Raw genomic sequence first — 18,034 nt, 5'->3', positions numbered from 1 at the left:
AACTATCAATTTAACCAAAAAATTTCACACTCTAACTGATTGATCATTTTCTCTCCTTTGAAGCTTTGGATAATCTCGATAGACTATAATATAAACCAAATTTGTTGGGATTGGGGCACAACAAAAAACTTATATTCCAAAAAATGATTTCCATTCTTAACAAAGTAGTTGTGATTATGAAGGATGACCTCCAAATTCTTTAACTAAACATCATCAACCTTTAATAAAGATTTCTTTAGGAAAAGGCAAAATTGAAATTTTCAACTTAGCTGTAAGGACGAAAATGGGAAGATGGGGATATGGTCTACAACACAGCTTCTTAACTAGAATCTCATGCTCTTAATTATTTTTTCCAAATATTTGCTACTTCTCATTTGTATACTGCTAATGATCTGCCTAATCATCTCATTCCTGTTCTGGTCACTGAAGCTGACAATCTCTTGCTCATTGTTCTTCCCCATGCGGAGGAGATCAAACATGCAGTTTTTTATCTTAGCAATTTTTTATTTTTTTTTACAAAATTTCAACAATGTTTTGTTATTTAGAATTTTCATGTGCGTTATTAGCTTTTTGTTTTGGTAATGTAAGATGACGAAGGCCCAATAAGAAAGACTGGAATAGGATTAAACTATCAATTTTTATAGTTTATGGATTAAAATGAAGAAAAAGTGATAATTTAAGGATTAAATTGATGGTTTATCATTTTATTTTTGAACATATTCAAATGGTAGTTGTTGATACTGGTCCTACACTTTTTTAATTAAATTTGTATTTTTCTTTTCGGTAAAATATATTTTGTAGTTACTTGATTTTAGAGCTGGAAATGAGTCGAGTCGAGTTGAATCTGTCTGAACTCGACTTGATAAGAATTTGCTAAGCTCGAAACTCGGCTTGATAAGAATTTGCTAAGCTCGAAACTCGGCTCGAGTTTGACACGAACTCTTTTCTAAGCTCGAGTTCGACTCGTTTAAAATTCAAGAACAGTTCGATTCGGCTCATTAGGTTCATTTCGTTTTCTCAAATCACATAACTTCTAATCTCATTATGAAGTCCTTATGATTATTTTGAAGTCCTTCTTAACACTTGTTTGTTGTTCGGATTCATGTTTCTTTCAAGATTTGTGCATTTGTAATATCTTGTTCCAAAGAATACTCAAAGAAACTTGTGAGGAAACAACACATATAAGAATCATTCTGATCTTTATGTTCACTTTAGTTTGTTATCATTGAAACATCAAGTTAAAAATATTTTGTGATTTTCCCCAACAAAATTGACCTTCAAATTTATCAACAAGTACAAAAAGAAGTAAACAACATTTAAACTCAAAATCTTATTTAAGTGATAACACGTAAAATGCACTACTATTTTAGCTCGACTTACACATGCTTTGATATTTACTTTATAGATTTTTTGCAATTTTATGCTGGTATTGTGTGTCTTATTTCAAATATCTATCGATTAAAAGTCCCTACACGTCAAAATGATGAAAATAGGAAGAAAGCTCCAAAGTCACCATAAAGTCAACAAATTAGAGGAGGAAAGTCAGCGCAAGGCTGATGGTCTGCCCATCACTAGGGGGAGATGCCCATCAGTGATGATCTGCATTTTCTCTGCCACTTTGGACACGACCAAAAGCACTTCAGGGCATATTTTTGCCTATAAATAGACCTTGAAGAAACAATTTAAGGGTTCCAAGCTTTTTAGAGAGATATTAAGTAATTTAGAAAACAACTTACTCTATCAAATTTCAACTACTGTTTCCTACTTATTATTATCATTCAACCAAATTCCTAATATTGTTGTTATTCGATTTCAATTAAGTTGCTCTGCTGCTGCTTGCTGCTGTTTTTGCAATGTTGCTGTTATTTTACTTCCTTGTTGTTGTGCCGTTGTTCTGTGTTATTTCATATTGTTGTTGCGTTGTTGTTCTGTTGCTGTGGTCTTTTTTCCTTTTTATTAAGAGTATACATCCTTAACATTGTTCTGCTCATTTTGTTTCCATTGATTCACGTTTTTTTATTCTCTTTTAATTCTCTGCTTCAAAGATGATGAATAGCATGAATAAAAGTTCAATTATTTTAATTACCATGTCTCAAAAGATTTTCAGAGTCCGCAATAGAATGACTGTCGTACCAACCATGCATTGTTAAGTTGTATAATTTATAAATTTGACAGGAATTATTTCTAAGTCTGAAAATTATGATTTTTAACGATGAATTTTTGCAGTGAAAACTGGAATAACGAGATACAGGTTTCATCTCAAAAGAGTGAAAACTATATCTTCTGTAGAAAATTCAGAAGTTAATTTTAAAATACAGTGACAAGAAATTATTGATTTTCAAAAACGCTATTTTAAACTTGTATCCGAGCACGCCAAAGCGAAGGTCTGTGAGTTTAAAATATGGTTCCCGCTGTATGAGAGCAAACGGAACCTTTAAATTAAATTTGTACTAAAAATAACTTTTCACGCAAAAATTAATTGTTTTTCAAACGGAATTTTGAAGTTGTAAATGCATACCCGCAAAAGCGGTCGAATAGATTACAAAGTTGAAATTCGTGTCGTACACGCGAAAGCGGAGCGGTCTCTTTAATTTAATCCTTTTACGCTTGATAATCTTTTTCAGTTATAATAATAAAATATAACTTAGCAAGAATACATGGTCGACGCGAATTATATTCCTGTCCCTCGTCATTAAAATAATTTTTTTTTGTTACAAGTCATTAAAATAATTAAACAAGTTAATTTCCTAATTTCGCAATCATACTAATTAGCACGCCTTAGAAAAATAATGTGATATCTTTTATACTTGCGGGTACAACATCTTTTATACTAAAATCGATATTTCCGTGCACTTGCGGACCTATCATTAAGCAATTAAAAAAACTCTTGTGTAAAAAATGAGAAAGAATGTGTATAGTTTGAGAAATTATACACTTACTTATTGTTTGAGTTTGAATCATGTTGTCTGAGTTTGAGAAAGCTTGAAAATGTCGTTTGAAACAAAAATGAAGGTTATCGATTGAGAGTTATGTTCCAAGAAGGGTATTTTTGGCTTTTTAGGGGTTTGTCAGAAATTAGAAGGGCCTATTGAGTAAACTTCCTTTATTTATGAATCTGATTTGTCGTGGGCCAAGCCCATCATATGAAACCCTAAAGTCTAGTTTATAGTTCACTTTCTATATAAAGTGAGTAGTCGTCGCGTTTCACTTCCATCGATTCTTCTCATTATTCATCTCTCCAAGGCTTATTGACTTCTCTTCTCTTGTGTTTTAGATCTTTATTTCCATTGTTTCTTCTTCGTATATATTTTGTTTTTCCTTTCAAATTTTCGGTATATTTATCATTTAATAGTCTTCCCAAGTCTCATTGTCTAGTGACTTCGGAATTTGATAGCTTTCAAGATCTGAACTTGAACAAATCAACAAAGTGTTCAACTTTGGATCAAATCAATCAGATCTGTATGTTAATCCTAGTTTTCATAACACTAGATGAAGATGACAATGAAGGTGATGATGACAACGGTCTTATAAAAAATTTCACAAATCTAAAAAATCAAATCGACAAAGTACCAAAGGTATATCATCATTATTTATTATTATTATTATTATTATTATTATTATTATTATTATTATTATTATTATTATTATTATTATTATTATTATTATCATTATTATTATTATTATTATTATTATTATTATTATTATTATTATTATTATTATTATTATTATTATTATATAATTCAATATAGATATAGTAGTTTTTCTTAGTATCAGATCATTTATGTCCAAAAAAATATTATTATTATTATAATTATTATTATTATTATTATTAGTTTTTCTTAACATGTTATCAATTCGCTAAAGTACCAAAAACATGTTATCAATACTACATCCTCTAATTTATTTTTATTTTTCATTTTATAATTCTATATGCATATGCTAGTTTTTTCCTTAGTATCTGATCATTTACGTTATAAAAATGTACAGAGCGAGAGAGAAATTTGTTTGTTGAATCAATGTCGGGCTTCAAAACTCCATCTTCTTCTAGAAAGAGACCAGTGATGACCCAGGGTTCAGTTGATATCTATGCGGCACAATGCAAACTTTGCATGAAATGGAGGGTGATTGATACACAAGAGGAGTTTGAGGAGATCACTCATAAAATCATTCGAGAGCCTTTTGATTGTAGCAAAAAGGCTAATCTTAGTTGTGATGATCCTGCTGATATCGAATATGATTCTTATCAGACATGGGTCATTAACAAGCCTAACATTCCAAAGACTCCACAAGGTTTCAAGAGAATCTTGGTGCTTAGCAAGGATTACTCTTAGTTGGACTCTTACTACATCACACCTACAGGTAAAAAACTAAGAACCCGCAATGAGATAGCAGCATATCTTAAAGATCATCCTCAACCCAGTGGTGTATCTGCTTCAGATTTTCATTTTTCATCCCCAAAGATTATGCAAGACACCATTCTAGAATTTATTGAGCAACAGAAGGATTCTGCGAACATAAAAGCTAAGATAGCTAAAGATGAAGTTTGAGAAATGTCATCACAAGGTTGCTGCAAGCTGCTGTTGTTGTTGATTCTAATTATGGTTGGTTTGTTTGTAATATATTATTTATAGATATTGCGTTAGGGAACACCAATTCAGTGGTATTGAAACAAATTTAATTTTAGTTCTGGTGGTTCATTGTAACCTAAACAGATATTTGCAGGCTCTTTATGTTGCCTGATCAGAACACCCAAAATATATTATGTATTCTTCTATGCACCTCAATCAATTTGCCTCTAAAAAAAGACCTAAACTATTTATTTATATTTATTTGAGTAGTTTGATTTTATCTTTTTGCTACCGATGATTATTATGATTTTTTTTTTAATTTGAACTATCAATTTAACCAAAAAAATACGCACTCTAACGAATTGATGATTTTCTCCCCTTCGAAAACACAGTTTTTTTTTTATTATTTTCAGCTTTGGATAATTTTGATGGACTACAATATAAACCAAATTTGTTGAGATTGGGGTGCAACTTATTCCAAAAAAAATGATTTCCATTCTTAACAAAGTGGTTGTGATCATGAAGGATAACCTCCACGTTTTTTAAACAAACATCATCAACCTTCAATATAGAGTTCTTTTGATGGAATTCAGATGCAATAAGAATGATGCAAAATTGAATTTTTCAACTTATATGCAGCAAAGGACGAAAATGGGACAAGATGTTTTCAAATGACGTCAATTAACAACATGCAAGCCTGGTTGATTTATTCCATTGACAAATGAAGAGAATGAAAGATATATAAAATCAAGTACGTGGAATGAGAACTTAACTGTATTTTTTTTATCAAAATGTAACTGGGCGGAGTTATCTAAGTTTGACCCATTTATTTCTCATTGTTGATAAATATAGGCCAAATATTTCTCGCGGTCGTTTGGCCTGACTTTTTTTACAGTTTAAAATCTACTTTAAAACAAAGTTAAAATTAAGGGTTTTAAAAAAGAAGTTAAAGTTGTTTTTTTAAGGAAAGTTAAAGTTGTTTGGTTACTTTATTATTTTTAGTTTTATTGATATTTTTAAGTTAAAAGTTGTTTGGCAAAATATTGTACAAAACTTTGAATCTAATAGTTGGTTTTTTAATTTTCAATTATACCCTATAACAAATTTGGTTATAAGAATACTGCATTTTTGGTGTCATTCAGAAATATAAGAATTTATATTATATGATATTATATTTGTTACATTGTTAGTGTCATTGAAAATGATATGTATAGTTTTTTTTTAATAAGAAAAAGATATGCATAGTTTGTTACAATATGTCTTGTCGAAAAGATATGCATAGTTTGTTAGTTTGTTACTAACAAATAGTTCTAAAGTAGCAATCAACAACTTTTGTTAAAACTCATTCCATTCAATTTTATGCATTCTAAAAAAAGTAATTTTTTTAGTAAGTGCTTAATTGATATTGTGTTTGACCTCCCTTCTCCTTAAAAATGCAGAGAAGTAGAAAAAAAAAGTCGGGCCAAACGGTGTCTTGTTAGAAGTTTATAATAAGTTAGTTCTTTAAATTTGGTTGTTATAAATTGGTCCTTTTAAGGTTTTTTTAATTTTATTTTACAAATTGATTCTTTAACTCATAGAATAATTTCACTGTTACTCATCTTTTCAGCCAACTTCGTTAAAAGGTGTCCATGAACCATTTAACATTGGGGTGGTAGGTCCAAAAGTGTTTATAACATCAAACATAATTACTTACACACATTTTCTTCTTCTTGTTGTTGAATTCGAGCCTAATTTTACAGATAAACATTGCATACACAACATTAAAAATCAAACAATCGATCAATTTTGTTTCAAATCAAGGTTGAATAATAAACCTATAAACCCTACTTTTGTGAGCGGTGAAATCGAACTTGCCAACTTAACATTAAACATCAACATAAGCACTTTTAAATTGAGTTTGATAAAAATAGGATAATAGTGCAGATAATTTCTGACTGAAAGGACCAACTTATAACCAAAAAAAACATAAATGATCAACTTGTTATAAACATTAAACTTAGAATGTGTTTTAGGGAAAATGCACTACACAGTAAGATACAATGTGCAAAAGTGGTTCTATAAATAGAATAACTGTGTCGAAGCAAAACTCACTTCACTTTTCAGAAAAGCCTAGCCTCTATGAAACTGAAACTGTTCTATCTCTCAAAAGCTTTCTTCCATCCATACTACCATTGTTGACATAATAGTTTTGCGTGTGTAGAATGAGTAGTTGACTATCAATGGTATTGTGTTATAAGATGTCAAACTTATTCATGATTATTCGTATTGATCCATCTAAAGAGAAATTTAATATTTTTTTTTCGATTATCTTTTGTTTTTGTTTGCGATTTCCCTTCGATATCTTCCTCTAAAAATCATTGAAAATGGACAATTTAGTCCCAATACCTAATGTAAATCCATATATCATTGTAAAGTAATATTGTTCTTCAATCTGATGTGCCCATGAGATGATTATGATCTCATTATGAAGTCATTATTATAATTTTGAAGTCCTTCTTAACACTTGTTTGTTGTTCAGATTCATGTTTCTTTGAATATTTGTGCATTGTAATATCTTGTAAAGAACACTCAAAAAAACTTTTAAGAAAACAACACATATAAGAATCATTTTGATCCCTATGGTCAATTCAGTTTGTTATCATTGAAACATAAACTTAAAAACTATTTTGTGATTTTCCACAATAAAACCCACAATTAAATTTATCAACAAGTGGAAAAAGAAGTAAACAACATTTAAACTCAAAAACTTATTTAAGCAACTTAAAAAAAACCTAACCTAAATAATGAGAAAGAATGTGTAGAGTTTGAGAAATTATACACTTACTTGTTGTTTGAGTTTGTGTCATGTTGTTTGAGTTTGAGAAAGTGTAAAAAATTGGTTTGAAACGCAAATGAAGGTACCGGTTGGGTTCATGTATGTAACAGAGGTTGTTCAAATCGTAACTCCCAAATTTGACAGATCGGGAGTTACGTTCCAAGAGGGGTATTTTTTGCTTTTAAGGGGTCTATGAAAATTAGAGGGGCCTATTGAGCAAACTTCTTTTAATTATGAATCTGATGGGCGAAGCCCAACGTATGAAACCCTAAAGTCCATTTTATTGTTGATTATATATAACAAGAGTAGTCGCCGCATTTCACTTCCATTGTTTCTTATTATTCATCTATCCAAGGCTTATTGATTTCTCTTCTCTTGTGTTTTAGATCTTTATTTCCATTGTTTCTTCTTCGTATATATATTTTCTTTTTCCTTCTCACTTTTCGGTATACCTATCTTTTAATAGTCTTACCAAGTATCAATGTCTAGTGAGTTCAGTGGTTTAATTTGATATACTATCAATTTGGCAGTGTTAGCATCTATTTGATAGCTTTCTAGATCTGAACTTGAACAGATCAACAAAGTGTTCAACTTTGGATCAAACCAATCAGATCTATAAGTCACTCCTTGTTTTCATGACTCTAGATGAAGATGATGTCATTGACGGTGACAGCGTTCTTATGAAAATATTCACAAATCTAAAAAAGCAAATCGACGAAGTACCAAAGGTATCTCATCAATACAAAATCCTCTGATTTATTATTATTTTTATTATATAATTCAATATAGATATGGTAGTTTTTCTTAGTATTAGATCATTTATGTTATAGTTTTTCATAGATCTACACTATTTATTTATTTGAAGAATTTGATTTTATCTTCTTGCTACTGGTGATATTTATTTTATTTTTTATTTGAACTATCAATGTAACAAAATAAATACGCACTCTATCAAATTAATTATTTTTTCTTACTTGAAATTTGTTTTCTTTATAATTTTTTGCTTTGGATAATTATTATTTTTTCTTATTTGAAAATTCATTTGTCTAATATTTTTTTTATTTGAATAACCTTGATGGACTATAGTGAAAGACTATGCTGAAGCTAAAAAAAAAGCTACCAATCTCTGTTAAAATATTGAAGTAAGTATTTGAAGATTAAACTACTACATATCAAATGGATATGAAATAGCTTCCACTGGAGGATGGACTATCCCTCCCTGGTACATTGGGATGCTAAAAATGCCTTGGAATTTCAAGATAATACGAAGGATAATTATATGTTTCATTTTGTCATCTTCAAGGTGTAGTGCACCAGGATCTTAAGCCTGTGAAGTTCTTCCACACTTCAACGGATACATTCTAAGTTAAAAGCTATAGATTTTGTCAAATTAGAAGAAAGGCTTAATGACATTGTTGGAGGTGCATATTATGTGGCTCTTGAAGTTCTTCTTAGATCTTGCAATATAGAGGATGATGTGTGGAGTATATGTATAGGTGCGATAGCGTATATATACTATACTACCGGGTTAACAAATGTTAGCATTTATCTTATAAATATTTAGATCTGAAATTGAAAAGATCAATAATGTTTCAACTTTTAATCAAACCATTCAGATATTTAGGTTAATACTAGAAGAAGATAACAATAACAATGTTCCTACGAAGATACTACGATATCTAAAAAATCAAATCGATAAAGTACCAAAAGCATGTCATCAATACTACATCCTCTAATTTATTTTTATTTTTAATTATATAATTCTATATGCACATGCTAGTTTTTCCTTAGTACCTGATCATTTAGGTTATAAGCGTTATGTGTTTTCTTGGTCATAAAAATATACATTTTTTTAGACCTAAACTATTTATTTATATTTATTTGAGGAGTTTGATTTTATCTTTTTGCTACCGATGATGATTTTTTTTTTTAATTTGAACTATCAATTTAACCAAAAATTACGCACTCTAACGATCATTTTCTCTCCTTCAAAAACATAGTTTTTTTTAATTATTTTTAGCTTTGGATAATTTCGATGGACTACAATATAAACCAAATTTGTTGAGATTGGGGCGCAACATAAAACCTTTTTATTCCAAAAAAATGCTTTCAATTCTTTTTTTTTTTTTTTGAACAAACTAAAATGATATATATAATCAAAGTGTGTCACCCCGCACATGGTGTGCAAAAGGTGAAACAACCAAAAGTAGTTACAACAAAATGAGCCTCAACAAAGAGGAAACCATCAAAAACTGAAAACTAGTGGAGACCCATACACAAGAGGGGATGTCTCCACCAATCATGATAACTGTAACTGAAGGCCGCCTGTTTTGATTTCAACTAAAAGAATGAATTCAGCTTGACTTTTTCAAGGAGAATAGAAGGAGCTGACACCGCATTATTGAAGACTCAGTTGTTCCGCTCCTTCCATATCACCCAAACAGAAGCAAACAAAACCACCCTAAGGTGAGAATGTATGAATCTAGGCAGACCAGCCATATGAATAAATTGAAGAAAGTGATGTCGAAGCTCACCACCAAGGACCGCCGAGATGCCTAACCAATGTAACACAAGAGGCCATAGAGAACTAAACGTAGCACAATCCAAAAACAAATGCTTTGATGTTTCTAAATTACCACAAGATGTCGAACATGCCGTGTCAGTTGCTGGAATGCTCCTCAGTCTTGCCAAATTATCTTTAGTAGGCAATCTATCACGAAGGAGTCGCCACACAAACAAGGATACCTTTTAGGGAATAAACCTATGCCAAACATCATCATCCAAATTACGATCAACAGTTGTCCCTGTAGTAGTAATAAAATGATATGCTCCTCGAACCGAATAACCATGAATAGCGTCAAGTAACCACCGCCAGGTATCATGAATTGTAACCCACAAAACAACATTGTGTAACATAACAGAGCACTCCTACACGCTTTCCTCCTCCCACATCATCAGACGACGTCTCCACTCCCACCCCCTCTCCCTTACCTCCCAACATAATCTAGCCATCTCCTCCACCATACTCTCTTTATTGACAGACAATTCAAATAGGCGGGGAAATTTTAGCTTCAAAGAAGTATCCCCCACTCATGTGTCGTGCCAGAATAAAGCGTCCCTACTGTCACCTACAACCCGTCTAACATTATCTTCAAACCACCTGCCAACGGTACTACAAGAAATGTTGCATTTTGCCAGGGGCAGAAGCCCTGGCAAAATGCAGAAAGCCTTGGCAAATGGACGTTTTCCAGGAGTTTTGCCAGGAGCAGAATACCCAGCAAATCTGCTCATCGCAAATGACCCTGCCAGGGCTTTAGCTCCTGGCAAATGCGCTCCTGGCACAGCCCCTGGCTCAACCCCTGGCAAATTGTGTCTGCCTAATTGCAGGCTTTTCTGACGTATTCTGGTCAGTGCAGGCTTTTGCAGATAATCACATCACTCATTTTCAAACCATGCCAGGGAAATTGCCAGGGGTTAACCCCTGGCAAATTGTGTACGAATTTTTTTTAAAAAAAAAAAACATTTTTTAAATGTTTAAAAAAACAAAAATATTAAAATTTAATAATTAAAATAATTTAAAAAAACATTTTAAAATTAACTTCAACAAAATACACAACATGGCATCCCAATCCAAAATTGATGGAAAAGTTCACAAATCACAGTATAGGTGTGCCAATTAACACAAAAAAGGAGCATACAAAGTTCAAAATCGATAAACAAATTGACAAGGCTCAAATTTACAACAGAGTGAAGAATGGTGGAACTCCCTCTAATTATAGTTAATCTTAACACAATCTAGCAAATAAATAAAATTGTGCATTTAAATATACATGAGCATAACGAAAAATAAAAATAGAGAATAGAATAATGCAATCAGCTGCAACTTAGAAATTTATTCAGTTACATCCTCCAAACATAGCAAGCTTGTAAATAAAGAAAAAACATATTTCTAACTAATAGCATTCCATACCTGCCACAAATTGTTGTTCAACACCTGTGCCCGCAACAACTTCTTGTTCTGCTGCTAATTTCCATCAGTTAATTTCTTCTTCAGCAGCCGCAATGTCCATCATTAGCCCCTCGATCTGCATTACAAAGAGGCCAATTGATTTCACGAGATAAAAAAGTATTGACACCAAATGCCTCATGCAAATTACCCACAGCCCATAACCACACAACAAAACATACATTCTACAAAATAAAAAAAAGTCGACAGAACCTTCACAAATCACAATTAAGGGATCATATTAAACTTGTAGCAAATGTGGTTAAGCTTACATTTTCATTTGCCACTCTTTCCTTCTCTTCAAGTTCCTCCACCCGGTGCATTCTATGATCGAGTTCTTTAGCCTGGGCTTCTACGTGCTGCTTAAGTAAACTCAACTCTGCCCTTAATGGAGTTAAGCAAATATGCAAAGAAAAAGAATCACGACGTCAGCACAGCTAGATACACCAAATGTCATAAACAATCCAATAATCAATACAAGTAATCAAAAATTCCAACACATTCTAGTGACTTTTAGAAATTCTAATATGATCGAGTACTTGCATAATAAGAAAATATGATCCCATAAGTTTATTATAAAGAATTTGGAGCCCTATGCTACAAAGACTTGTGTGCCTAAGGTTTTGATGAAGATGATTAAGTGAAAGTATACTGTAAGCGAACCAAGCACAAACTCAAAATTCAGTGACTGATGGAATAATAACATAGTTAGGCCAAAAGAGGTACATTACAAACAAGTTACAACACTGTTTTTTACTGAAAAACATAATCTAACCAAACATAATCTAACTTAAAAACATTATGCCACTAAATATGAAAGCACACTTCTGTCAGAGTGGCAACAGAGTAAATCTGTTTTGCTGTTATGGATCCAAACCCTCAATGAGAGCATTTACTAATTACCTTGCCCTTTATATCGAAGATTTATATATTTGGTTTACATATGAATCCTCCTCATCAAAGGATGGATTCTATTTTCTTGTAATTCAAACGACAATAAGTCGTACACAACTCAACAAACTAGAACAAAGTACAAGAATCAATACATCAGATATTGAATTCTTCATATTACTTTGAATCCACACACTTTTTTTTTAGAAGAAAATCCATTATTATGTACAAGAAACAATGGTAACAACGATAATACTCATCAAATGACAAAAAAAGTAACAAGATCAATATATCAATATCTGATTCAAAAGTAATAAACGAGAGATAGAGTTTTATATACTATTACACTACTCTAGTCAAATCTCATCCTCTACTAAAATTCCACACGAGTAAAAGTAAATCCATGCTCATAAGAATATAATACGCTCAGATCCGGAGAGTAGAACCAGCAAGAGCAACGACCATAGCAACAACACCGACAATGAACGACGGAGAAACAACGGTGGCTGGAGAGGTAGGACTTGGAGCTGGAGCCTCAGCAGCGGATTAGTCACCATTACTAATTTCCAACAAGTTATCCCAACAAAAGCATCAATTCAAGGATTAAAGTTCAATCCACATTAAAGTCTACAAGTTATCAAATTCTAAAGAAAATTGTTTATGTCTAAGTTACTCTAAATTATGATTTTCAATTATACAATAGTACCAAACAAAACCCAAACAACAACCAATTCTAATATATCCCCTTGGACCTTATTAGGAAGCTTAAAAATCATCAATTTAACAAAAATAACATGTTCAATTAGTGTATCTAAGCAAAAATCCGAAAATAAATATAAAACTTCTAAAATATAGTGTAGAGAAGAGAAAGAATAGAGAACTCACCAAGAAGAAGAATAGAAAGGGATGAAATGACCTCAAATGATTTTTCCGACGCGGTGGCAGTGATTTCCGGTACAGTGGTTGCGGGTGAAAGTTCTCCGATCATGAAATAAACCAAGGGGTTTTGTTGCTAACATCATGAGGAAGAAGATGGAGGGTTTGGTTTCTCAAAAAGAGGATCATAGTGACTAGAAATTAAGAGAGAAGGTGATGATTGGAGTTTTTCAAATCTAACCAATCGATAAAATAAATGGGTAGTTTTTGAAGAGGGGGAGGAGAGGGTTTCAATGGTGGCTGTGGTGTGGTGGAAGGAGGTATGATGGTGAAGTTGTGGTGGCTGAAAGAATTGGGAGGTGGGGTTCAAGCAAGAAGAAGTCGCATGGCAACAGGGAGAAGAGTATAAGGAAAGAGTTTTCAATTTTTGTTTTGACAACAAGGGCAATAATAAAAATAATAATAATAATAATAATAATAATAATAATAATAATAATAATAATAATAATAATAATAATAATAATAATAATAAACAAGGGCAATCCCATGTGTTTTTCTCTGCAACGCCTGCATTTTCCTGTTCCCTCTTTGAATTTGATTTTGTGCCTAACATTTTGCCAGGGGTTATTGCAATTTGTGAGGGGCTTACCCCTGGTTCACGAAAAGGTGGTCCCGTATTTTTTTATGACATTTTGCCAGGGGCATCCCTGGCATTGCTCCTGGCAAATTTGCCAGGAGTTCTTGCCCCTGGCATTATTCTCTGGCAATATGCAATATTTCTTGTAGTGCCCTCACCCACCCCTTCACGGACCCTACATATAGTCCTCCACCAAACAGCCCTCCCCCCCCCCCCCCCCCCCCTCCCCATCCGTCAGTCTCCCTTCCGCCTTGCCGTACCTAGCTTTCAAAACTCTATACCATAAACCCCCTTAACGATCAACATCCTCCAACCTTTTAATTCTTAACAAAGTGGTTGTGATCATGAAGGATAACCTCCACATTTTTTAAACAAACATCATCAACCATCAATATAGAGTTCTTTTGATGGAACTCGTATGCTATAAGAAGATGCAAAATTGAAATTTTCAAATTATAAGCAGTAACGACGAAAATGGGACGAGGTGTTTTCAAATGATGACAATTAACAATATGCAACACTGGTTTATTTTTTTCATTGACAAATGAAGAGAATGAAAGATATATAAAATCAAGTACGTGAAATTAGAACTTAACTGTGTATTTTTTATCAAAATGTAGCTGGGTGAAGTTATCTAAGTTTGACCCATTTATTTCTCATTGTTGATAAATATAGGCCAAATATTTATCGTAGTCTTTAAGTTAGATGTTTATATATAATAAGTTAGTTCTCTAAATTTGTTTGTTATAAATTGGTTCTTTTAAGTTATTTTTTTGTTTTTACAAATTGATCCCTTAAGTCATAGAATAATTTCATTGTTACTCATTTTCTCAGCCAACTTCGTTAAAAAGGTGTCAAATCCTGCTCTTTACCCAAATGGATTTGCTCATTCCCAAAGTAAATTCCCATTTTACCCCTACGCATGTTAACTCACGCTAGTTCAAAATGTAACGTGACTTAAGTCAGGTAGCGTGACTTAACTCATGTTGCGTGACTTAAGTCACGCTAGTGTTAACTAAAACAAAAAGTAGTGTGAATTAAGTCACGCTAGTTTTAACACGAGCGTGAGTTAACTCACGCTGGTGCTGATTTTGTGCACGAACCAGAACAGACGCAGCAGCTACTGCCTTGTTCCCTTTTTATCTTCGTTCCTTCGTTCGTTCATACATGGGTACACCATTTATATAAAAAGAGTAGTCGCCGCATTTCACTTCCATTGGTTCTTTTTATTCATCTCTCAAAGGCTTATTGATTTCTCTTCTCTTGTGTTTTAGATCTTTATTTCCGTTGTTTCTTTTTCATATATATTTTCTTTTTCCTTTCCACTTTTCGGTATACCTATCTTTTAATAGTCTTACCAAGTGTCAATGTCTAGTGAGTTCGGATAGAACTAAACTTGAACAAATCAACAAAGTGTTCAACTTTGGATCAATCCAATCAGATCTATAAGTCAATCCTAGTTTTCATAACTCTAGATGAAGATGATGACAATGACGGTGACAACGTTCTTATGAAAATATTCAGAAATCTAAAAAAATCAAATCGACGAAGTACCAAAGGTATTTCATCAATACAAAATCCTCTAATTTATTATTATTTTTATTATATAATCCAATATGCATATGGTAATTTTTCTTTAGTATCAGATCATTTATGTTATAGTTTTTCATATATCTACACTATTTATTTTTAATTTGAACTAGCAATGTAACGAAAAAAATACGCACTTTATCAAATCAATTATTTTTTCTTATCTGAAAATTGATTTCTTTATTATTTTTTACTTTAGAGAATCTTGATGGACTATAATGAAGGACTATGGAGAAGCCTAGGGCAACCCGAGATAATGAAAGGACATTTTTTGGAACATTGTGAAGCCATAAATGCCAAAGAATTTGTCAATGAAGTTAAACGTAGATTTGTTCAAGATAACAGGAGGGATATGTATGATGACTTTCTGAAAGCTAAAAGCTATAGGTTCTGTCAAATTAGATGAAAGGCTTAATGACATTGTTAGCATTTGTCTTGTAATAAATTTCTAGATTTGAAATTGAAAACATCAATAATTTTCAACTTTTGATCAAACCAATCAGATATGCATGTCAATCCTTATTTTTATAACACTAGAGGAAGATAACAATAACAATGTTGCTACAAAGATACTCAGAAATATAAAAAATCAAATCGAGTACCAAAAACATGTCATCAATACTACATCCTGAAGAATATTCTATATGCATATGCTAGTTTGTCCTTATTATTTGATCATTGACGTTATAAAGGTTATGTGTTTTCTTGTTCATAAAAATGTATATTTCTTTAGACCTAAACTATTTATTTATTTGAGGTGTTTGATTTTAACATTTTGCTACTATATATGATTATAATGATTTTTTTATTTTTTTAAATTTGAACTATCAATTTAACCAAAAAATTTCACACTTTAACGGATTGATCATTTTCTCTCCTTTGAAACATAGTTTTTTGTATTATTTTTAGCTTTGGATAATCTCGATGGACTATAATATAAACCAAATTTGTTGGGATTGGGGCACAACAAAAAACTTATATTCCAAAAAATGATTTCCATTCTTAACAAAACATCATCAACCTTTAATATAGATTTCTTTAGGAAAAGGCAAAATTGAAATTTTCAACTTAGCTGTAAGGACGAAAATGGGAAGAGGTGTTTTCAAAATTTAAAGCAGAACATGATCTGCCTTCTGAAAGATGGGGATATGGTCTACAACACGGCTTCTAACATAGAATCTCATGCTCTTAATTATTTTCCCAAATATTTGCTACTTCTCATTTGTATACTGCTAATGATCTTCCTAATCATCTCATTCCTGTTATGGTCACTGAAGCTGACAATCTCTTGCTCATTGTTCTTCCTCATGCGGAGGAGATCAAACATGCAGTTTTTTATCTTAGCAATTTTTTATTTTTTTTACAAAATTTTGACAATGTTTTGTTATTTAGAATTTTCATGTGCGTTATTAGCTTTTTGTTTTGGTAATGTAAGATGACGAAGGCCCAATAAGAAAGATTGGAATAGGATTAAACTATCAATTTTTATAGTTTATGGATTAAATTGAAGAAAAAGCGATAATTTAAGGATTAAATTGATGGTTTATTATTTTAGTTTTGAACATATTCAAATGGTAGTTGTTGATACCGGTCCTACACTTTTTTAATTAAATTTGTATAATTCTTTTCGGCAAAATATATTTTGTAGTTCCTTCATTTTAGGGCTGGAAATGAGTAGAGTCGAGTTGAATCTGTCTGAACTTGACTTGATAAGAATTTGCTAAGCTCGAAACTCGGCTCAAGTTTGACACGGACTCTTTTCCAAGCTCGAGTTCGACTCGTTTAAAATTCAAGAACAGTTTAATTCGGCTTGTTAGGTTCATTTCGTTTTCTCAAATCACATAACTTCTAATCTCATTATGAAGTCCTTATGATTATTTTGAAGTCCTTCTTAACACTTGTTTGTTGTTCGGATTCATGTTTCTTTCAAGATTTGTGCATTTGTAATATCTTGTTCCAAAGAATACTCAAAGAAACTTGTGAGGAAACAACACATATAAGAATCATTCTGATCTTTATGTTCACTTCAGTTTGTTATCATTGAAACATCAAGTTAAAAATATTTTGTGATTTTCCCCAACAAAATTGACCTTCAAATTTATCAACAAATACAAAAAGAAGTAAACAACATTTAAACTCAAAATCTTATTTAAGTGATAACACATAAATGCACTACTATTTTAGCTCGACTTACACATGCTTTGATATTTACTTTATAGATTTTTTGCAATGTTATGCTGGTATTGTGTGTCTTATTTCAAATATCTATCGATTAAAAGTCCCTACACGTCAAAATGATGAAAAACGGTGAAAATAGGAAGAAAGCTCCAAAGTCACCATAAAGTCAACAAATCAGAGGAGGAAAGTCAGCGAAAGGCTGATGGTCTGCCCATCACTAGGGGGGAGATGCCCATCACTGATGATCTGCATTTTCTCTGCCACTTTGGACACGACCAAAAGCACTTCAGGGCATATTTTTGCCTATAAATAGACCTTGAAGAAACAATTTAAGGGTTCCAAGCTTTTTAGAGAGAAATTAAGTAATTTAGAAAACAACTTATTCTTCACTTTTAAGTGCTTATTGTAATTTAAGTTTTAAGTACTTTGTTCTCTTGCAATTTTAATTCCACTACCATTTCCTACTTATT

At 31.9% G+C, this 18,034-nt stretch overlaps 2 long non-coding RNA genes and 1 pseudogene across 2 annotated transcripts; 2 read left to right on the top strand and 1 right to left on the bottom strand.

The window, feature by feature from the left end:
• The first annotated feature begins 4,016 nt into the window (after positions 1-4,016).
• Positions 4,017-4,683, top strand: LOC146904373 (methyl-CpG-binding domain-containing protein 4 pseudogene; annotated as a pseudogene).
• A 6,405-nt stretch (positions 4,684-11,088) lies between these two features.
• On the bottom strand, positions 11,089-13,574 carry LOC146904372 (uncharacterized). The gene is made up of 3 exons (XR_015018967.1): positions 13,169-13,574; positions 11,665-11,776; positions 11,089-11,471 (listed from the first exon to the last, which is right to left on the bottom strand). It is a non-coding gene; the product is annotated as an uncharacterized LOC146904372 (long non-coding RNA).
• Positions 13,575-15,214: 1,640 nt separating this feature from the next.
• LOC146904371 (uncharacterized) lies at positions 15,215-15,912 on the top strand. Its single transcript, XR_015018970.1, has 2 exons — positions 15,215-15,355; positions 15,588-15,912. It is a non-coding gene; the product is annotated as an uncharacterized LOC146904371 (long non-coding RNA).
• The last annotated feature ends 2,122 nt before the right edge of the window (positions 15,913-18,034 follow it).

This window comes from Medicago sativa, chromosome 7, assembly GCF_051527215.1.
Source record: "Medicago sativa cultivar Bolivia chromosome 7, Bolivia_mono, whole genome shotgun sequence".
Classification (NCBI taxonomy): Eukaryota; Viridiplantae; Streptophyta; class Magnoliopsida; order Fabales; family Fabaceae; genus Medicago; species Medicago sativa.
Note: the sequence above shows the minus strand (reverse complement) of the source record. Positions and strands in the feature narration are given on the sequence as shown.